The sequence below is a fragment of the Siphateles boraxobius genome, unplaced genomic scaffold (assembly GCF_051911475.1).
Source record: "Siphateles boraxobius isolate OS27281-9 unplaced genomic scaffold, OSU_SipBor_1 52, whole genome shotgun sequence".
Classification (NCBI taxonomy): domain Eukaryota; kingdom Metazoa; phylum Chordata; class Actinopteri; order Cypriniformes; family Leuciscidae; genus Siphateles; species Siphateles boraxobius.
In genome coordinates, this window is record NW_027509164.1 from 148583 (window position 1) to 168648 (window position 20066).

Sequence of the window (20066 nt, forward strand, 5' to 3'; positions counted from 1 at the left end):
CTGGTGGCGACGCCACAGCCTCCTCCACAGCTACCTCCTCTGCCACCACTGCCCCTGCCAGTGAGAAGAATCCCCCCCACCTCCACCATCACCAGGCCTGTGCTGCCCCTCGTCTCCCAGTCTGCGGGCCCCTCATCCACGCAACCCATGCCCCCTGCTGGTCAGGCATCCATCCCGGTCACTCCACCTGTACCCATCAGGCCAGCTGTTCAGCCGGCCTCTGGACGGAACCCTGTGCTAGGATCGTCGTGGTCTCGATCCACACAGTATAAGAGGAAGCTGGCAGATTATCCCACGGACCTGGGTGTTAAGCTTACGAGGGTGAAGCATATCCCGACCTGCAGGGTGTGCGGGCAAACAATTCAGGGACACAAAAAGTACAAAAAAAAGACATATTGCCCTTCGATAAACCGTTCAGCCTCCAAGGGACTGGAGAACAGAGTATTTAAAAACTATGAACATTTTGTTTCTGTTGTGGACGGATTAGAGGAGTGAACGGCTGGCCCGTTGTAAATAGTATATATAGTTCTTGTGTACATATATATATAGTGTATATATATATATATATATATATATATATATGTATATGTATATAGTTCTTGTTTATTGTTCTACGTTCTGTGTGTTCTTGTCTTACAATTGCCCTTTAACACGGCACCTTTGGTTCTCTGCACTGTTGCCCTGTTTCATGCACTAAAAATGCACTATTTCATGTGTTTCATGCACTTTATGAGGTGTTGTTCTGGTATTAAAAGTGCACTTTAACACAGCACCTTTGGTTATCTGCACTTTATGACAGAATTAATTTTTGGATGAACCATTCCTTTAATATGTTCTATTTTATGGTGAAAATTTGTTTTATCATTCAAAAGTGTCATGTGTGCAAGTTACATGTGTATATCTCCACAATGTTTACTTAAAACAATTTTCAATAAAATCAATGTAAACCTTTTGATTGATTATTGTAATGTAATGTGTGTGTGTGTGTGTATATATATATATATTCTTGCATAATATATTCTATTCTATGTAACTAAATAAAATGATCATTTGTTTTATTGTTAAAAAGTGTCCTTTTATTTATATGAATGAGGCAACTTTTGAATAATTACATCAGATCAAACTTTCATCATCATTGTAAAGGAACTACATGCTTATATTAAATAATGAACATCCATAGTAAACTTATGTACATACTTAATTGGTGTGGAAAATTGGGGTACATAGAAAATTATTCATAGTATTAGTTTATATAATCTGTACAATAAAGCAATAACAATGAAACATTAAGTTACTTAATATAATTACTTTAAATTAAATTACTTAATGTAAGATGAATACTCAAGTAAAAGAGAGAGATAGTAGTCAATCACATATAAAGAGTATTTCATAATCCGTTGAAATGCTATTATTAGCCATGAATGAATGGATGATGTCATCATAACAAGTTGTATTGGTGATGTCATTGCTCGGGGATTCCATCATTCACGTGTGGACCTAGGAAGTAAACAGAACGATACCATGTGATCAATCATAGAATGACACCCAATCACGTTTACAATCAATTGCACTCCGGTACTGCGCAAAGCCATTCGCAGGGGTCAGCACAACCGGAGTGCAATGGCCGAGCCTCGCCCTGGGTGAACCACCTTCCTGATCATGGTGTCTCCCGTGCCAGGTAAGTATGAATTCCCAGGCCTCCCGTCAGAGGCACCGTGTCCCTCTCCGCAATCCTCACCAACGGTCGGACAATCAAACACACACCTGATTCAACTCATCAGCTCATTCGTAAAAACTCCAAGAGATAAGAGAGAGACATCAAAAACCTGCAGAGTCGGGCTCTTTTGCTGTTGTTGTTGTGGATGATGTTGTTTTCATGCTCCGGATCCATGAGCCAAAAATCAATTTCATACGCGGTCACCGGATAGTGGACGAATCAGATGTTAAACGAGATAAGAACAGAGTTGTTGTTTTTTTTTCCCTCTCACACCACCATTACCTGTATAGCATATGATCACCTACAACACCTTTAAAGCACCCATACACAGCAATATACGTTACTTCCATTAACACCTGCTGCCACACAAGACTAAAACATCTCTTTCATTGAACACAGTTTTTGGGGGTGCACCGTTCCCAGAAGTACTGCAATACCGGGTCGATGCGTGGAGTGGACGGAGCAAGCCCCTCTTCCATCTCCCAGTTCCAAAAATCAATTTAATATATGGTGCCTGGGTAGGGCACGTATCAGATATTAAACTGATAAGAACAGATTTTTTTTTTTTTTTTTTTTTTTTTAATCCATCATTTACATACATATATTACATGATTTTACCACACACTTTTTCAATGTACCATCATTTTACACATAGAACCAATTTTTAAATCCTATCTCCCTCTCCTACTCAGGTATCTTTCTATTTCTTTTTTAATTTTTCCTTCGTCTACATATTTTAGTACTCTTGCTAATACACAACATACAATTAACTTTGAATCCATCCTTGGTTTTTTGACCCTCAACATTGAGGTCCTATGATTCCACACAAATCTCTTCCCTTCGGTTACAATTATCCATACTCCTTTCCTCACATCCGCCCTCTGCCTCTCCAAACCTTCCCCATAAATTACCAGGTTTCTGGTCAATATAGGGCCCCTCCATCCCACCCACCATTGATTCACCTCTTTCCAAAAGGCTGACGCAATTGGACATGACCAAAAGACATGTTCAATTGTCTCTTCCTTCCCACACTCATTTGGGCATAAAGGTGACCTTCCTTGCCTATGACGGTACAGCCTTTCTCTTACAGGCAAGCGCCCCAGGGCCCCCATCCAATGAAGGTCCCTGCCCGCCCCATCTATATATGACGGCTGTATCATCTTCCAATTCACCTTGACCGGCAGAAGTCTTTCTAATCCCTCTTCCCCCCTCTCCCTTTCCCTTAAGCCTCTATACAATTCTTTATGGTTCAAAACTATTCCCTGTTCCAAACCCCAAGAATGTTTGTGCAGAAAATTAGCCAGCCATTGGTATTCCGCCGTCCTATCCATCGACCATGGAACCAACTTGTCCCACATAGTTATTGATCTCAGTAAGAAGGCTGCCCAGAACCTTGCAAAATAATAAGCTTTGTGAACCCTCTCCTGTACAATCAGGCGTGCCGTAAAAGAAACAAAAATAGCTGCAACCCACAAACTAAAAAACGGTACCCCTCTCCCGCCCTGCTTAACATCTTGCCCCACCTGTGCCCTCGATACCATCTCACACCCACCCTTCCACAAAAAAGAAAACACCAGACTATCCAACTCACGGCCCTCATTATAAGGAATAGGGAAAACATAAGCTAAAAAATTAACTGTAGGCAGCAAATCCGCTTTTATCACCAATGCCCTCCCCGATAGAGAAAGTTCTCTTGTTCTCCAAAACCCCACTTTGGAGCGGATTTTCCCAACCAAAACCTTCCAGTTCTCCTTGGCACTATTCTGCCTGAAAAACCGTACCCCCAATATTTTTAGGCCATTTTCACATAAACTATATCCCCCAGTGACGGTTTCCTTCCCAGCCCACTTCCCGACAAACATCACTGCTGACTTTGACATGTTCACTTTTGCCCCCGTAGCCTCCCCAAAGTCCCTAAGGATCTGGGTTGATTCCGCAAAATCCCTCTCAGTCGTCAAGAACAGTGTCATGTCATCTGCATACACGGACACTTTTGCGCACCTACCTCCCGCGCCTGGCATATGCAAGCCACTGAACCTCTGCCAAGTTCTTAAACGGGCTGCCAAAGGCTCTATGAACAGGATATATAAGAGGGGGGACAAGGGACAACCTTGTCTCACCCCTCCCAACTGTTTTACTGACCTCGTCAAAAAGCCATTCACTCTCACCTTACTCTCCGCCCCCTCATACAATAAACGCACCCACGCTCTAATCCCTTCCCCAAATCCTACCCTCTCCAAAACTTTGAACAAAAAAGAAAGCCCGACTCTATCAAAAGCCTTTTCTTGATCGAGGCTTAAGATAGCTAGCGGAAGATTCCTCTGCTCAGCCCACCCTACAGCGTCCCTTATCAGCGTTAGATTCAAACTACTAGTCCGCCCAGGCACCCCGCAGGTTTGGTCCGGATGCACTACCCTCCCTACCACCGACCTCATTCTCACCGCTATCACTTTTGCCAGGATCTTGTAATCTATATTGAGCAAAGTGATGGGTCTCCAATTTGCCAAATCTTCCTTGTCTCCCTTCTTATACAGAAGGGAGACATGCCCTGTCCTCATTGACTCGGGAAGCATTCCAGCCGACAGGCTCTCATTATACACCTCCACCAGGTCCTTCCCAATTTGCTGCCAAAAAGAGCAGTATAACTCAATTGGCAACCCATCACAACCTGGAGCCGTCCCTTTCTTAAGAGTTACCATCGCCTCTCTTGCTTCTTGCCAAGAAACTTCCCCTTCCAGACCATCAGCTTCCTCACTCTCTAAAGATTTCCTTAAGCACTTTAAAAACCCTTCTGCCAAAGAATCTACAGAACCTCTAACACTAAAAAGCTGCTTATAAAAATACTCCACCACACTCAACATCTCATCCGTCGACTTTGTATACCCATTCTCTGTCCTCAAAATCTCTATACCTCTCTTCTGTTGATTTTTCTTTATGGCAGCGAATAAAAATTTTGATGGCCCTTCCTCCAAAACCCTTCTCCTCCTGCCCATCTCTAACATAAACTTTTCCGCCTCTTTCATATAGAAATCCTTTATCTTTCCCTGTAACTCGTAGAACCTGCCTCCTACCCCTGCTACCCCACTCCCTCCATTATTCCACAGAAACTGCATTTCCCTATTCCAACCATTAATTACCTCTCTCCTTTTCACTGCTTTAGCCCTCCCCCACCACCTACAGAAAATTCCTATTCTCTCCTTAACTCCCTCCCACCACAAGGCCCGCGACACATACAACCCCTTCAAATTCTGCCACGCCCTATAAAGATGTCTGAACACCTGGCAGAAAATCTCGTCCTGCAAAAAAAACCTATTCAGCCTCCAGGACCCTCTTCCCCTCTCACATCCCCCCACTTCCACCTCCACCCCTACCATACAATGGTCCGACAACCAGACCGGTAACCTAAAAAACTTCCCCATTTCAATTCCCGCAGGTACAAACACATAATCCAGACGGGAAGCTTCTCCTCTACTGTTTCTCCATGTATATCCCTCTGATGCTCCCCCTACCACCTTGAAGGAATCACGAAACGAAAAACTTCTAATTAAATTGGCTAACTCCCCTCTAGGTTCTCTATCCAGCGACACATTAAAGTCCCCCCCAAGAAAAACCTTCCTATGCGTAAAAAATAAAACTTTCAAACAATTAAAGAAACCCAACCTCTCATCTCTTTTGCTGGGAGCATAAACATTAATAATTCTAACACCCACCCCTCTCCATCTTACATCAATGTATAACACCCTCCCCGGAACAACCATTGCACTCCCTTCAACTAAAAATTCTTCAGAATTGAAAAGTATTCCCACCCCATCAGCCTTAACATTTCCCGCCCCCCACACTGATGGGCCCCTTTCCCATTCCTCTGAAAAAATAACTTCGTCTCTGCTGCCCTCTAGATGGCATTCTTGTAACAACAAAACATCAAAACAACAGGTCTTTAAAGACTCAAAAAAGGCTCTCCTTCGCTCTGCCATCTTCAGACCTCTCACATTGAGAGTAGCTATCCTGAAACCTCTCATCTTGGGCATACAGAAATATCACAAAACCCCCCCAAAAAATATACATAGAACCACAAACAGTTTTGACCTTTTCAAACTGTACCTAAAAGCTGTCCCCTCACCCTCCCTTACATTAAATGTTGCCTTCCTTAAACAAACCATATGGAGAAAAAAAAAACTCTTAGCAAAGAAAAGAACAGGAACCCTTATTTTCCCCACATCCAAAATTCACCTACTGTCCATCTTCCCCAAACGCTTCTTTCCTCTCCCCCCTGATACCTCAATCCAATCCCCCCCTTCCCCTTCCACCCTCTCCCCCTCATCCCCCCCTGTATTCTTTCCCAAAATAGATTTCACCTTTTCAAAAACTCTCGCCCTCCCCTCATTCCCGCATGTCCCCTCCCCCTCAGGAAGCCCCATCTCAACGTCCATCTCGTCTCCATCCTCTCCCCAGTCACTTCCGGCTGTCAGCTCTTGGGCCTGGAACCTGCTGCACTTTCGCTCGACCTCTGCACTCTTGTCCTCCAAAGACCTCCGACGTCTTAATCCTTGACCCGTACCCAGTTTCAGCGTGTCCTGTTGCTGTAGGCCCTCACCATCACCTGAAGGGAGCTGTTTCTCTCTGCCACTTGCCATCTCCACTGCCCCCTGGTCTGTCTCATAGATTCCGCACAGCACCTCTGCCACGTCGAATTCAGACCACACTTGCGATGACGCCGTCTGCTGTTCCACCTCCACCTTCCCGCTCTTTCCCGGCCCCTCTGCATTCCTTGTTTCTCCAGCCTGCTCCTTCGACGCCGGTTTGGCGTTCAAACACGAGGGACCAGCCTCTTGACTGCTCCTCACCGCCTGCACACTCTCCAGTAAGCCAGCAAAATCTTCCTGCAAATCGTGCCCTTCTTTGAACAGGCTGGCGTAAGATTTCTGCCTGCTGGGACACATCCGGAACAAATGATCTTTCTCCCCACACAAGCTGCATCTTTTAGGCTCTGGGCAGTTTGAGGCCACATGCTCAGACGATTCACAAAAGCGACACCGTTGGCCTACACAGTCCGCCTTCACATGGCCTTGAGCGCCACACCTTCTGCAATACAGTGGCTGCCCTGGGTAGTGCAGAAAGCCTCTATTTGACCCGATGAAAAAGGATCCTGGAGGGTGCACAATGCCTCCCTGTGCTGCTGGGTCTACTCGCAGTTTCACCAGATACCTCCGCTTGCCAGTCCAGATTCCAAAGCGGTCTTTCAAACGCTCACCTCCTTTGACTGTCTCACAATATCTAGCCAGAAAAGATAGCACATCACTGTCCTCCACAAAAGGGTTGTAAACGTGGATTGTCAAAGGTAAAAAGTCCTGAGCAAAGGCTGGAATTATTCGCAGGCCTTTCAAACACTGATGGTCTTTCTTCTTTTCCCAAGCTTCAAAAAAAACAACACAATCCCTTAACTGGAAAAAGGTCAAGTCCATAAACCCAGAAGAAGAAGAAAAGTCTTGCAGGCAAAAGACTAGTGAGGCTGAAATTCCAAAAACTTCCCTCAAGAGCTCGGTTACCACGAAGTCCCGTCCAAATCTTCTCTTTACTTCCATATCCGTATCCGCCTTCACTTGTATCCTGACCGTGTTTCTCAACCGCACCATCATGGTCGGCATCTGCATCTCCTCTCTCGGTGCATCCATTTGGCGTACACTTGATCTTAGCCAAAAGGCCGAGAAGCGATGACACAATGACGCAGAGGCGGGGGAGCCGTCAAAGGCCACGCCCACCTGGGCCGTGGCGAGAGGGTCTAAAGGTCGCCAGCAAACAAGCTCAGCTCACAGCAATACAAGCTCAGCTTGACTGTTGACACCGAAAATGGATCACAGCAGAGCGCACAACACGACACTTTGAAGTGCAACCTGGGATTTTGGACCAACAAACATTCTGCCCTAAAAGTGAGCGGGCAGACAAAAGCGTACGTCGTAGAGACTTGAAACACTTGAGGGATGGTAGTACCCGCCCGGTCTACAACATCACCAAGGCTCGGCCCAATCAGCCCCAAGGTGGCGCTGCAGCGATCAGAAGTACGAAATGCCTCGTAACTCCTGAACCGTCCGTCGCAGACCCAAGTGTCTTACATCACCGGAATCCTTGGCTCGGGCCGAACAAGACGCAGGCCTCGGATTCGATGGTTGCGCTGGCGAGATTTTCGGGTATTTGGGATTTTGTGAAAAAGCTACTTTTGCACACTAGTCCTAGGTCTTTCGCCCGATCTGACCCAAACCGGTGCAGAAAGATTCCCTGGAGTCTGATTGCCGACAGCGATGGGGAAAAAAGTCGGAATTTCGATTCACGTTGGCGACGGGACGCCAAAACGTTGGGAGTGGGCGAGGCGGGCTTTACTTAAATGGCCATAACTCTCCAACGGAATGAGACAATTACACCCAAGTCGGTACACCTGTGCACGGGCTCAGCCTGTGCTCAGGTGAAAAGGGATGTGGCGACTGGCCACTTGGTGGCGCTGTAAACAGTAAAAACAACAACATGAATACGGCCATAGGCGACTGTATGTCAGGTGATTTTTCACACATGCACAAGGTATTCATACCACATGATAGAACTCCTCATTCGGAACAACTTTGCTTCTAGGACCACTGCTGCCAATAAAAGCGCTGGTTGAATAATGGAGATTATTTGAAGAATGATGAAAAAAAACCCCTAAAAAACAGCCCTACTTTTGCAGACTGGTCCTAGGTTGAGAGTTTTACATCTCTCAATCAACCACTGCAGTTCAATTCTCTGGACTTCCTAGGTCGTTAACTACCAGAAGAAGAGGAACTCGAACAATCTGCTCTTTTAACCAGTGTGTCCAGGGGAGAGCGCGAACGCAGTCCCCCACTACCATAAATTATGCAGTCGAGATTCCCACATTTGGGGAATTCGCAGGGGTCAGCACAACCGGAGTGCAATGGCCGAGCCTCGCCCTGGGTGAACCACCTTCCTGATCATGGTGTCTCCCCTGCCAGGTAAGTATGAATTCCCAGGCCTCCCGTCAGAGGCACCGTGTCCCTCTCCGCAATCCTCACCAACGGTCGGACAATCAAACACACACCTGATTCAACTCATCAGCTCATTCGTAAAAACTCCAAGAGATAAGAGAGAGACATCAAAAACCTGCAGAGTCGGGCTCTTTTGCTGTTGTTGTTGTGGATGATGTTGTTTTCATGCTCCGGATCCATGAGCCAAAAATCAATTTCATACGCGGCCACCGGATAGTGGACGAATCAGATGTTAAACGAGATAAGAACAGAGTTGTTGTTGTTTTTTCCCTCTCACACCACCATTACCTGTATAGCAAATGATCACCTACAACACCTTTAAAGCACCCATACACAGCAATATACGTTACTTCCATTAACACCTGCTGCCACACAAGACTAAAACATCTCTTTCATTGAACACAGTTTTTGGGGGTGCACCGTTCCCAGAAGTACTGCAATACCGGGTCGATGCGTGGAGTGGACGGAGCAAGCCCCTCTTCCATCTCCCAGTTCCAAAAATCAATTTAATATATGGTGCCCGGGTAGGGCACGTATCAGATATTAAACTGATAAGAACAGATTTTTTCTTTCGAAAAAAGTTTATTGTCACATTGTTTCATTCCATTCTTTCAATATCCATTTTTTCCTTATAAAATCACATTTTTGCACATATCTTAAAACAACAAAAAGGACATAAGTTACAGTTAAAAATCAGTTATGTTGATGTGTTGTGTAAAAGTCCATGTATGTTGTGTGTTGTTTTAAAGTAAAGGTAAAATGGATTAAAATAAAATAGGAATGCAAATATAAAACAATAAAACAATAAAATATGCCAAATAAAACATCTCTTGTACAGGATCGAGGGTGAGTCCCTATCAAGAATGTCCATTCACTCCAGGTCTCCAGAACAGGCCCCAGACTCCTCGCTTCCAGTGCCCAGCGGAGATCCCCTCTCCTCCGGCCCGCTGGCCCGCTGTTCCCGTAGCCAGAGTGGTGAGGGTGCATCTACGGGCGGCCAGGTACGGTGGCGGCCGGGACCTTCTCCGTGTGACCTCGGCCCCCCCATCCGAATAACGACGTGCGGCCCACCCTGCAGCGTTGATGTTATCCTCTGCTCGCACGCGTGGAGGGGGACCGTCACGCGTTTCCCCACCAGCAGGTTTCTGGTGACCCAGATGGCATCCTTGATGTGGTTGAGGTTGAGCCAGAGCGAGGCAAACGTTGGTGGTGTCAACTCCTTCAAGCCCTGACCCACCCCCAGGATGGCGAGCTTATAGTCCACCTGGGCCCCACCCGCTGGCAGGCACGGGAAAAACAGGGGGCCTGTCTTGGCCCACAGGTCCCGCGCAGCGCCGCACTCCCAGAGCAGATGTTGAACGGTCTCCGGGGAACCACATCCGGACCGTGGGCAGGTGGAGTTTTTGGCCATGCCTCTGGAGTGCATGACCGCCCTGACCGGGAGGATCTCATGAGCCACCATCCACGACAGGTCCTTAAGCCTGTTCTGGAGAGCTGGGTGGGCTGCGTTCCTCCAAACGTCTTTGGCCTCACCTAGTGTGAGGCCTGGAACTGGACTCACCGATTCTCGATCCTGCACAAGAGAGACGAGAGACTTGTGATTAGTTAAAACAGTGGCATCATTTGTTTCTAAAAGATATTTCTTTAAAAATTTCTTAATAAAACTATGCTCTTTTGACAAATTAAAAGACACTGGACTTTTAAGATCAATGGGTAAAATTTTCAAACTTCTTAGGTATGACCCAATCCAGAATCGGGTCATGGCTGCTGTCTTGTGTTCTCTGGATGGGGTCAGTGCATACTGGATATGGAGGGCGGCAAAGCGGCTGCCTAAAAACAGGTGGGGGTCTGGGAGGCCTTTCCCGCCATTCTCTTTTTTCTTTTTAACGACCTCCCTCTTGATTCGTTCCCACTTGGACCCCCACAGGAAATAAAATACCGCCCTCTCCAACTTAGCCAGGAATCGTCTTGGGGGACTAAAAACAGAACAGACAAGTAAAATTAGTGGTAAAATCACTGCTTTAAAAATTAAAATCTTGCCTTCTAACGTCAGTTGTCTTAGTCCCCAAAAGCCCAGTCTTTGTCTGACTTTCCCTAACATGTCAGTCCAGTTTCCTGGTCCTCCACCCTCCCTGTCAAATTTTACTCCTAAAATTTTCAAATCCTTTTCTTTAAAATCCAAATCTAGTCCTCCTGTGTCCACGTCGCCCCACGGCCCGAAGAGCAGGGCCTCGGACTTACTCCTGTTAAGCTTGGCGCCCGAGGCCCGACCGTACCAGTCAGTCAAGTCCATTGCTCTTCGTACTGATAAAAAGTCAGTCGCTAAAAGGGTCACGTCATCCATATATAAAACGCAGGTCGCCGTCAGTCCACCAGTTCCTGGGATATCTAGTCCTTTAATCCATTTATCCCTTCTCAAGATCTGTGCCAGTGGCTCAATACAAGCCACATACAGAAGGGGAGATAAAGGACACCCCTGACGGACACCGCTGTGGATATTTACAGCTTTGGAAAGATGCCCATTTGCAAGAAATTTGCTGCTTAAGCCCTCATACAGCAGTCCCACCCAAGCTATAAACCTCTCTGGAAAGCCCATTTTTTGCAGTACCTGAAGGAGGTACTGGTGCGAGACCCGATCAAAAGCTTTTTCAAAGTCTAAATTTAGGACTACAAGCCTAATGTTTCTGTCTCTCGCATAACAGATGGCGTCTCTGATCAGTACCAGGCTGTCCGTGATCTTCCTGCCGGGCACAGCGCAAGCTTGATCCAGGTGGATTACGTCCTCTAAAACAGTCGACATGCGTGTAGCTAAAATCTTACTAAAAAGTTTGCAATCATAATTTAAAAGAGTGATTGGTCGCCAGTTTCTCAAGTCAGTCTTGTCTCCTTTTTTGTACAGTAATGTAACTATCCCTACTCTAAAGCTGTCTGGAAGTCTGTCAAGAGTCTCAAATTCTTTAAAAACTGTAAGTAAGTCATGTGCTAAAATGTCCCAGAAAGTCAGATAAAACTCAAAGGGGAGTCCGTCCATGCCCGGGGACTTCCCCTTCTTAAAACCCTTTAAAGCTTTTTCCAATTCTAAAAGATTAAAATCCTGGGATAAAAGCACATCTGGACTCTTAACTTTTTCATCTAAAAACCCTAAAACTTCCTCTAAGATGCCATTGTGTACCTCTTTAGTGCCGTATAAATTACTGTAAAAACTTTCAATTTCCCCTAAAATCAGGTCAGTTGTATTTACTTCCCCCCCTCTAAAAGTTTTTAAAATATTGATCGACCCTCCCCGAGCTATTGTCTTTTTAAAAAAATACCTGGTACACTTCTCTCCTTCCTCTAACTCCCTTTCTCTACATCTTAAAATGACACCTTTGCTCTTTGTTTCAGACAGATCTGACATTTCTTTCTTTACTTCTTTTATTTCATTTGTAAAATCCAATCCATTGTTTAAAAGGTTAAAATATCTCTGCAGTCTTTTTTGCAACCCCATCATGCGTCTTTTTTCTTTATTCTTTTTTTCTTTTCCAATTTGTTTAAAAAACCGTCCTGTCCTTTGTTTCACCATCTCCCACCACTGTGCACGTGAGTCGTAAAAGTCCTGGAGGGTCTGCCATTGGCTGAACTGCTCCCTATACTCACTAACCACTTCCTCGTCCTCTAATAGGGAACAGTTCAGCTTCCACAGCCCTCCCCCTGCAGTCACACCCGTGGGGAGTGAAAGAGTGCAAGACAGCATCATGTGGTCGGAAAAAAAGAGGGGGGTCAATGTAGCATCGGTCGGCGGGAGGTCCCTGGTAAAAATATAGTCAATTCGAGAGGCTCTGGCACCGTCACCACTGAACCAGGTGAAGCCTTCCTCTCTTTGATGCATTGTTTTAAAACAGTCAACTAACTTAAAATCTTTGACTATATTTTGTAATAAAACCGATGTCTTGTCGACCTTAAAATCCTCTCCTACCCTCCTTCTGTCCTTTTTTGATAATACACAATTAAAATCCCCTGCTACCACTAGGGGAGCCCTGCCTAGCATGTGGGGTTGCAAGTCTTCTAAAAGCTCATACCTGTTATTTTTTTCAGTAAAACCATACATATTTAAAATGTTAAGATCCTTACCTAAAAAAGTCAGATTTGCTAAAATTGCCCGCCCGTCCCTCACCACAGTGCTGCCCTTCACCAAAACATGGGGATTTTTTATTAAAATAGCAACACCGTCATTTTTGTTAAAATTGGACCCACTCCAAATGGAAAATCCTGGGGTCCAAATCTCCTCCCACTTCCTGTAATTTGTTAAAAAGGGCAAACCACATTCTTGCAATAAAAACACATCTGACTTAAAAGTTTTTAAAAAGGATAACACACTCTGTGCTCGCAAAGTAGACCTCACACTTCTCACATTGATTGTAGAGATAGTGAGGGCCATGAGCAGTATGGTTAAAAATACAAGCATTAATAGAAGGATAAAACCAAAAGACTGCAGAAAGTTACATTAAAATCATGTTATGTCATGTAGCACTTGCTTCTCCTTTTCCCCAGAAAAACTGGGATCAGGAGGGCAAATGCTCGCCGCCTCAGAGTCCACAGAGAGAACCTCTTGTGGCTCCTTCGGTGACGATGTTCTAAGCTTAACGTGCAAAAAGGAGACTTCATTGGGAGATTCTGCAGGCCACATACGGTCTAGATCTAACGAAGAGGAACTATCTAGCCGATGCGATGCCCGCAGCCTTTTCTCCTCTGTTTGAAGCAGAGGAGATCTCGCAGACCTTTTTTGCACCTGAGCATTGGGGAGTGAACCCTCGGATTCACCCCCACTATCCACCACACTAACCTCCGATACGGTGTAGAGTGAGGAAGCCGTTGCATCCTCCTCCTCCTCCTCCATTTTGTTTTCACTTCTCTCTTGTTGGGGAACGGCTTCCTCACTCTGTTCGCTGTTAAAACTTGACTCCGCCCCTGTGGCCGCCCCACTTCCTTCCTCCTGCCCACTCCCTGAGGCTGGCTGGGAAATAGAATTTCCCGCCAAAACCTCAGGGACCGCCTCCTCCTTCCTTTGCTCTTTTGTTTGTTCCACATGTGGGGCGGCCATTTTGTTGCCTTTCAGTTTGTTGGCAAAACTTTTAGGGCAATCTCTGTAGAGATGGGATGACTCCCCACAGAGGTTGCACCGCCTGCCATTGGTACACTCTTCAAAAGTATGACCAATTTCTCTGCATTTCCCACATATCATTTCCTGGCATGCTTCAGCTAAGTGCCCAAACTTTCCACATTTTCAACATTATTTGGGCATACCCTGGTAGTGAATGTAGCCTCTGTTCTCACCCAACACAATCATAGAAGGCAGATGCTTCAGGCCCTGGTAGCCCCCAGCGTCTTCCCATTGTTTAATGGGAATTCGCCAGGAGCATGTCCAAATACCATCCTCATCTAAAACCTTGACTGGCTGGCTTCGAACTGTGCAAAATCTGCCCAGCCAGACACAAATGTCCTCCCCAGTCACTGTCTCATTAAACATTCTAACAATCACAGTTTTAAGTGTGTTGTCAGAGAGCTTTTCAACAGTAAACATGGACAGCTGGGATTTAGCTACTTCAAATCTGTGCCAGAAATCATTCAGGTGGGAAACCGCTCTAAAACTAACATCAAATCCTTTGTTCAGGGGCAGAGTCACGATGCAATTCAGATCATCAGGTTTAAAATTTAGAGTTTTTTGGATCAGCTTCCTGGAGAAGTCAAGACGTGACATCCCCAGGAGCTTCCCCTCAACTTCTTTGAATAAAAAACGCACGCTGTGGTGCCTCCTCATGCCGGCACGGGCAGCCGACATGGTGGAGACACCAACAGCCTAAAACTTTAAAAAACAATAAATAAATAAATAATAAATAAATAGATAAAAAGGTCTTACCTTAAAACAGAACCGGAATAAAAGCAGCTGGATCAATGTACCTCTCAAAAGTTTGGGGCTCAAGTCACTGAAGGACCCAAGCCGGAAAAACCTCCAAGAGGCGATCGCTGTCTCTACCCTAGGACCAGACACTTGATCTTAGCCAAAAGGCCGAGAAGCGATGACACAATGACGCAGAGGCGGGGGAGCCGTCAAAGGCCACGCCCACCTGGGCCGTGGCGAGAGGGTCTAAAGGTCGCCAGCAAACAAGCTCAGCTCACAGCAATACAAGCTCAGCTTGACTGTTGACACCGAAAATGGATCACAGCAGAGCGCACAACACGACACTTTGGAGTGCAACCTGGGATTTTGGACCAACAAACATTCTGCCCTAAAAGTGAGCGGGCAGACCAAAGCGTACGTCGTAGAGACTTGAAACTCTTGAGGGATGGTAGTACCCGCCCGGTCTACAACATCACCAAGGCTCGGCCCAATCGGCCCCAAGGTGGCGCTGCAGCGATCAGAAGTACGAAATGCCTCGTAACTCCTGAACCGTCCGTCGCAGACCCAAGTGTCTTACATCACCGGAATCCTTGGCTCGGGCCGAACAAGATGCAGGCCTCGGATTTGATGGTTGCGCTGGCGAGATTTTCGGGTATTTGGGATTTTGTGAAAAAGCTACTTTTGCACACTAGTCCTAGGTCTTTCGCCCGATCTGACCCAAACCGGTGCAGAAAGATTCCCTGGAGTCTGATTGCCGACAGCGATGGGGAAAAAAGTCGGAATTTCGATACACGTTGGCGACGGGACGCCAAAACGTTGGGAGTGGGCGAGGCGGGCTTTACTTAAATGGCCATAACTCTCCAACGGAATGAGACAATTACACCCAAGTCGGTACACCTGTGCACGGGCTCAGCCTGTGCTCAGGTGAAAAGGGATGTGGCGACTGGCCACTTGGTGGCGCTGTAAACAGTAAAAACAACAACATGAATACGGCCATAGGCGACTGTATGTCAGGTGATTTTTCACACATGCACAAGGTATTCATACCACATGATAGAACTCCTCATTCGGAACAACTTTGCTTCTAGGACCACTGCTGCCAATAAAAGCGCTGGTTGAATAATGGAGATTATTTGAAGAATGATGAAAAAAAAAACTAAAAAACAGCCCTACTTTTGCAGACTGGTCCTAGGTTGAGAGTTTTACATCTCTCGATCAACCACTGCAGTTCAATTCCCTGGACTTCCTAGGTCGTTAACTACCAGAAGAAGAGGAACTCGAACAATCTGCTCTTTTAACCAGTGTGTCCAGGGGAGAGCGCGAACGCAGTCCCCCACTACCATAAATTATGCAGTCGAGATTCCCACATTTGGGGAATTCGCAGGGGTCAGCACAACCGGAGTGCAATGGCCGAGCCTCGCCCTGGGTGAACCACCTTCCTGATCATGGTGTCTCCCCTGCCAGGTAAGTATGAATTCCCAGGCCTCCCGTCAGAGGCACCGTGTCCCTCTCCGCAATCCTCACCAACGGTCGGACAATCAAACACACACCTGATTCAACTCATCAGCTCATTCGTAAAAACTCCAAGAGATAAGAGAGAGACATCAAAAACCTGCAGAGTCGGGCTCTTTTGCTGTTGTTGTTGTGGATGATGTTGTTTTCATGCTCCGGATCCATGAGCCAAAAATCAATTTCATACGCGGCCACCGGATAGTGGACGAATCAGATGTTAAACGAGATAAGAACAGAGTTGTTGTTTTTTTTTCCCTCTCACACCACCATTACCTGTATAGCATATGATCACCTACAACACCTTTAAAGCACCCATACACAGCAATATACGTTACTTCCATTAACACCTGCTGCCACACAAGACTAAAACATCTCTTTCATTGAACACAGTTTTTGGGGGTGCACCGTTCCCAGAAGTACTGCAATACCGGGTCGATGCGTGGAGTGGACGGAGCAAGCCCCTCTTCCATCTCCCAGTTCCAAAAATCAATTTAATATATGGTGCCCGGGTAGGGCACGTATCAGATATTAAACTGATAAGAACAGATTTTTTCTTTCGAAAAAAGTTTATTGTCACATTGTTTCATTCCATTCTTTCAATATCCATTTTTTCCTTATAAAATCACATTTTTGCACATATCTTAAAACAACAAAAAGGACATAAGTTACAGTTAAAAATCAGTTATGTTGATGTGTTGTGTAAAAGTCCATGTATGTTGTGTGTTGTTTTAAAGTAAAGGTAAAATGGATTAAAATAAAATAGGAATGCAAATATAAAACAATAAAACAATAAAATATGCCAAATAAAACATCTCTTGTACAGGATCGAGGGTGAGTCCCTATCAAGATTGTCCATTCACTCCAGGTCTCCAGAACAGGCCCCAGACTCCCCGCTTCTGGTGCCCAGCGGAGATCCCCTCTCCTCCGGCCCGCTGGCCCGCTGTTCCCGTAGCCGGTGTGGTGAGGGTGCATCTACGGGCGGCCAGGGTCGGTGGCGGCCGGGACCTTCTACGTGTGACCCCGGCCCCCCCATCCGAATAACGACGTGCGGCCCACCCTGCAGCGTTGATCTTATTTTCTGCTCGCACGCGCGGAGGGGGACCGTCACGCGTTTCCCCACCAGCAGATTTCTGGTGACCCAGATGGCATCCTTAATCACGTTTAGGGTGAGCCAGAGCGAGGAAAATTTTGGTTGTGTCAGCTCCTTCAAGCCCTGACCCACCCCCAGGATGGCGAGCTTGTAGTCCACCTGGGCCCCACCCGCTGGCAGGCACGGGAAAAACAGGGGGCCGGTCTTGGCCCACAGGTCCCGCGCTTCGCCGCACTCCCAGAGCAGATGTCGAACGGTCTCCGGGGAACCACATCCGGACCGTGGGCAGGTGGAGTTTTTGGCCATGCCTCTGGAGTGCATAACCGCCCTGACCGGGAGGATCTCATGAGCCACCATCCACGACAAGTCTTTAAGCCTGTTCTGGAGAGCTGGGTGGGCTGCGTTCCTCCAAACATCTTTGGCCTCACCTAGTGTGAGGCCTGGAACCGGGCTCACCGATTCTCGATCCTGCACAAGAGAGATAAGAGACTTATGGTTAGTTAAAATGGTGGCATCATTTGTCTCTAAAAGATATTTCTTTAAAAATTTCTTAATAAAACTATGCTCTTTTGACAAATTAAAAGACACAGGACTTTTAAGATCAATGGGTAAAATTTTCAAAGTTCTTAGGTATGACCCCATCCAGAATCGGGTCATGGCTGCTGTCTTGTGTTCTCTGGATGGGGTCAGTGCGTACTGGATGTGGAGGGCGGCAAAGCGGCTGCCTAAAAACAGGTGGGGGTCTGGGAGGCCTTTCCCGCCATTCTCTTTTTTCTTTTTGACGACCTCCCTCTTTAGTCGTTCCCACTTGGACCCCCACAGGAAATAAAATACCGCCCTCTCCAGGTTGGCCAGGAATCGTCTTGGGGGACTAAAAACAGAACAGACAAGTAAAATCAGTGGTAAAATCACAGCTTTAAAAATTAAAATCTTGCCTTCAAACGTCAATTGTCTCAGTCCCCAAAAGCCCAGTCTTTGCCTGACTTTCCCTAACATGTCAGTCCAGTTTCCTTGTCCTCCACCCTCTCTGTCAAATTTTACACCTAAAATTTTCAAATCATTGTCTTTAAAATCCAAATCTAGTCCAACTGTGTCCACGTTCCCCCACGGCCCGAAGAGCTGGGCCTCGGACTTACTCCTATTGAGCTTGGCGCCCGAGGCCCGACCGTACCAGTCAGTCAAGTCCATTGCTCTTCGTACTGATAAAAGGTCAGTCGCTAAAAGGGTCACGTCATCCATATATAAAACACAGGTCGCCGTCAGTCCACCAGTCCCTGGGATGTCTAGTCCTTTAATCCATTTATCCCTTCTCAAGATTTGTGCCAGTGGCTCAATACAAGCCACATACAGAAGGGGAGATAAAGGACACCCCTGACGGACGCCGCTGTAGAGTTTTACAGCTTTGGATAAATGCCCGTTAACCAAAATTCTGCTAGACAGATCGTTGTACAGCAGTCCCACCCAGGCTATAAACCTCCCAGGAAACCCCATTTTTTCCAGTACCTGGAACAGGTACTGGTGCGAGACGCGATCAAAGGCTTTTTCGAAATCTAAATTTAGGACTACTAGCCGAATGTTTCTGTCTCTCGCAAAACAGATGGCGTCTCTGATCAGTACCAGGCTGTCCGTGATCTTCCTGCCGGGCACAGCGCATGCTTGATCCAGGTGGATTACGTCCTCTAAAACAGTCGACATACGTGTAGCTAAAATCTTACTAAAAAGTTTACAATCATAATTTAAAAGAGTGATTGGTCGCCAGTTTCTCAGGTCAGTCTTGTCCCCTTTTTTGTATAGTAATGTAACTATCCCTACTCTAAAGCTGTCTGGAAGTCTGTCAAGAGTCTCAAGTTCTTTAAAAACTGTCAATAAGTCGTGTGCTAAAATGTCCCAGAAAGTCAGATAAAACTCAAAGGGGAGTCCATCCAAGCCTGGGGACTTCCCCTTTTTAAAACCTTTTAGCGCTTTGTGCATTTCTAAAAGAGTAAAATCTTGGGATAAAAGCACATCTGGACTCTTTACCTTTTTGTCTAAAAACCCTAAAACTTCCTCTAAGATGCCATTGTGTACCTCTTTAGTGCTGTATAAATTATTGTAAAAACTTTCAATTTCCCCTAAAATCAGATCTGTTGTATTTACCTCCCCACCTGTAAAAGTTTTTAAAGTATTAATTGACCCTCCCCGTGTTATTGTCTTTTTAAAAAAATATCTAGTACACTTTTCCCCTTCTTCTATTTCTCTCTCCTTACATCTTAAAATGACACCTTTAGTCTTTGTTTCGGACAAATCTGACATTTCTTTCTTTACTTCTTTAATTTCTTCTGTAAAATCCAATCCACTGTTTAAAAGATTAAAATATCTCTGCAGTCTTTTTTGCAGCCCCATCATGCGTCTTTTTTCTTTATTCTTTTTTTCTTTTCCAATTTGTTTAAAAAACCGTCCTGTCCTTTGTTTCACCATCTCCCACCACTGTGCACGTGAGTCGAAAAAGTCTTGGAGGGTCTGCCATTGGCTGAACTGCTCCCTATATTCACTAATCACTTCCTCATCCTCTAATAGGGAGCAGTTCAGCTTCCACAGCCCTCCCCCTACGGTCACACCCGTGGGTAGTGAAAGGGTGCAGGAGAGCATCATGTGATCAGAAAAGAAGAGGGGGCTCAATGTAGCATCGGTCGGCGGGCAGTCCCTTGTAAAAACATAGTCAATTCGAGAGGCTCTGGCGCCATCACCACTGAACCAGGTGAAGCCCTCCTCTCTTTGATGCATTGTTTTAAAGCAGTCAACTAACTTAAAATCTTTGACTATATTTTGTAATAAAACCGATGTCTTGTCGACCTTAAA

The 20066-nt window shown here is 46.0% G+C and overlaps 4 non-coding genes and 2 pseudogenes across 4 annotated transcripts; all 6 read right to left on the reverse strand.

Annotated features, from left to right (window-relative positions):
• Nucleotides 1-1530: 1530 nt before the first annotated feature.
• LOC143713653 (U1 spliceosomal RNA) lies at nucleotides 1531-1686 on the reverse strand. The gene has a single exon (XR_013195207.1). It is a non-coding gene; the product is annotated as a U1 spliceosomal RNA (small nuclear RNA).
• A 434-nt stretch (nucleotides 1687-2120) lies between these two features.
• Nucleotides 2121-2305, reverse strand: LOC143713790 (U2 spliceosomal RNA). Its single transcript, XR_013195285.1, has one exon. It is a non-coding gene; the product is annotated as a U2 spliceosomal RNA (small nuclear RNA).
• A 6254-nt stretch (nucleotides 2306-8559) lies between these two features.
• Nucleotides 8560-8723, reverse strand: LOC143713702 (U1 spliceosomal RNA). Its single transcript, XR_013195252.1, has one exon. It is a non-coding gene; the product is annotated as a U1 spliceosomal RNA (small nuclear RNA).
• Nucleotides 8724-9157: 434 nt separating this feature from the next.
• Nucleotides 9158-9334, reverse strand: LOC143713757 (U2 spliceosomal RNA; annotated as a pseudogene).
• Nucleotides 9335-15934: 6600 nt separating this feature from the next.
• On the reverse strand, nucleotides 15935-16098 carry LOC143713714 (U1 spliceosomal RNA). Its single transcript, XR_013195265.1, has one exon. It is a non-coding gene; the product is annotated as a U1 spliceosomal RNA (small nuclear RNA).
• A 434-nt stretch (nucleotides 16099-16532) lies between these two features.
• LOC143713758 (U2 spliceosomal RNA) lies at nucleotides 16533-16709 on the reverse strand (annotated as a pseudogene).
• Between the last annotated feature and the right edge of the window lie 3357 nt (nucleotides 16710-20066).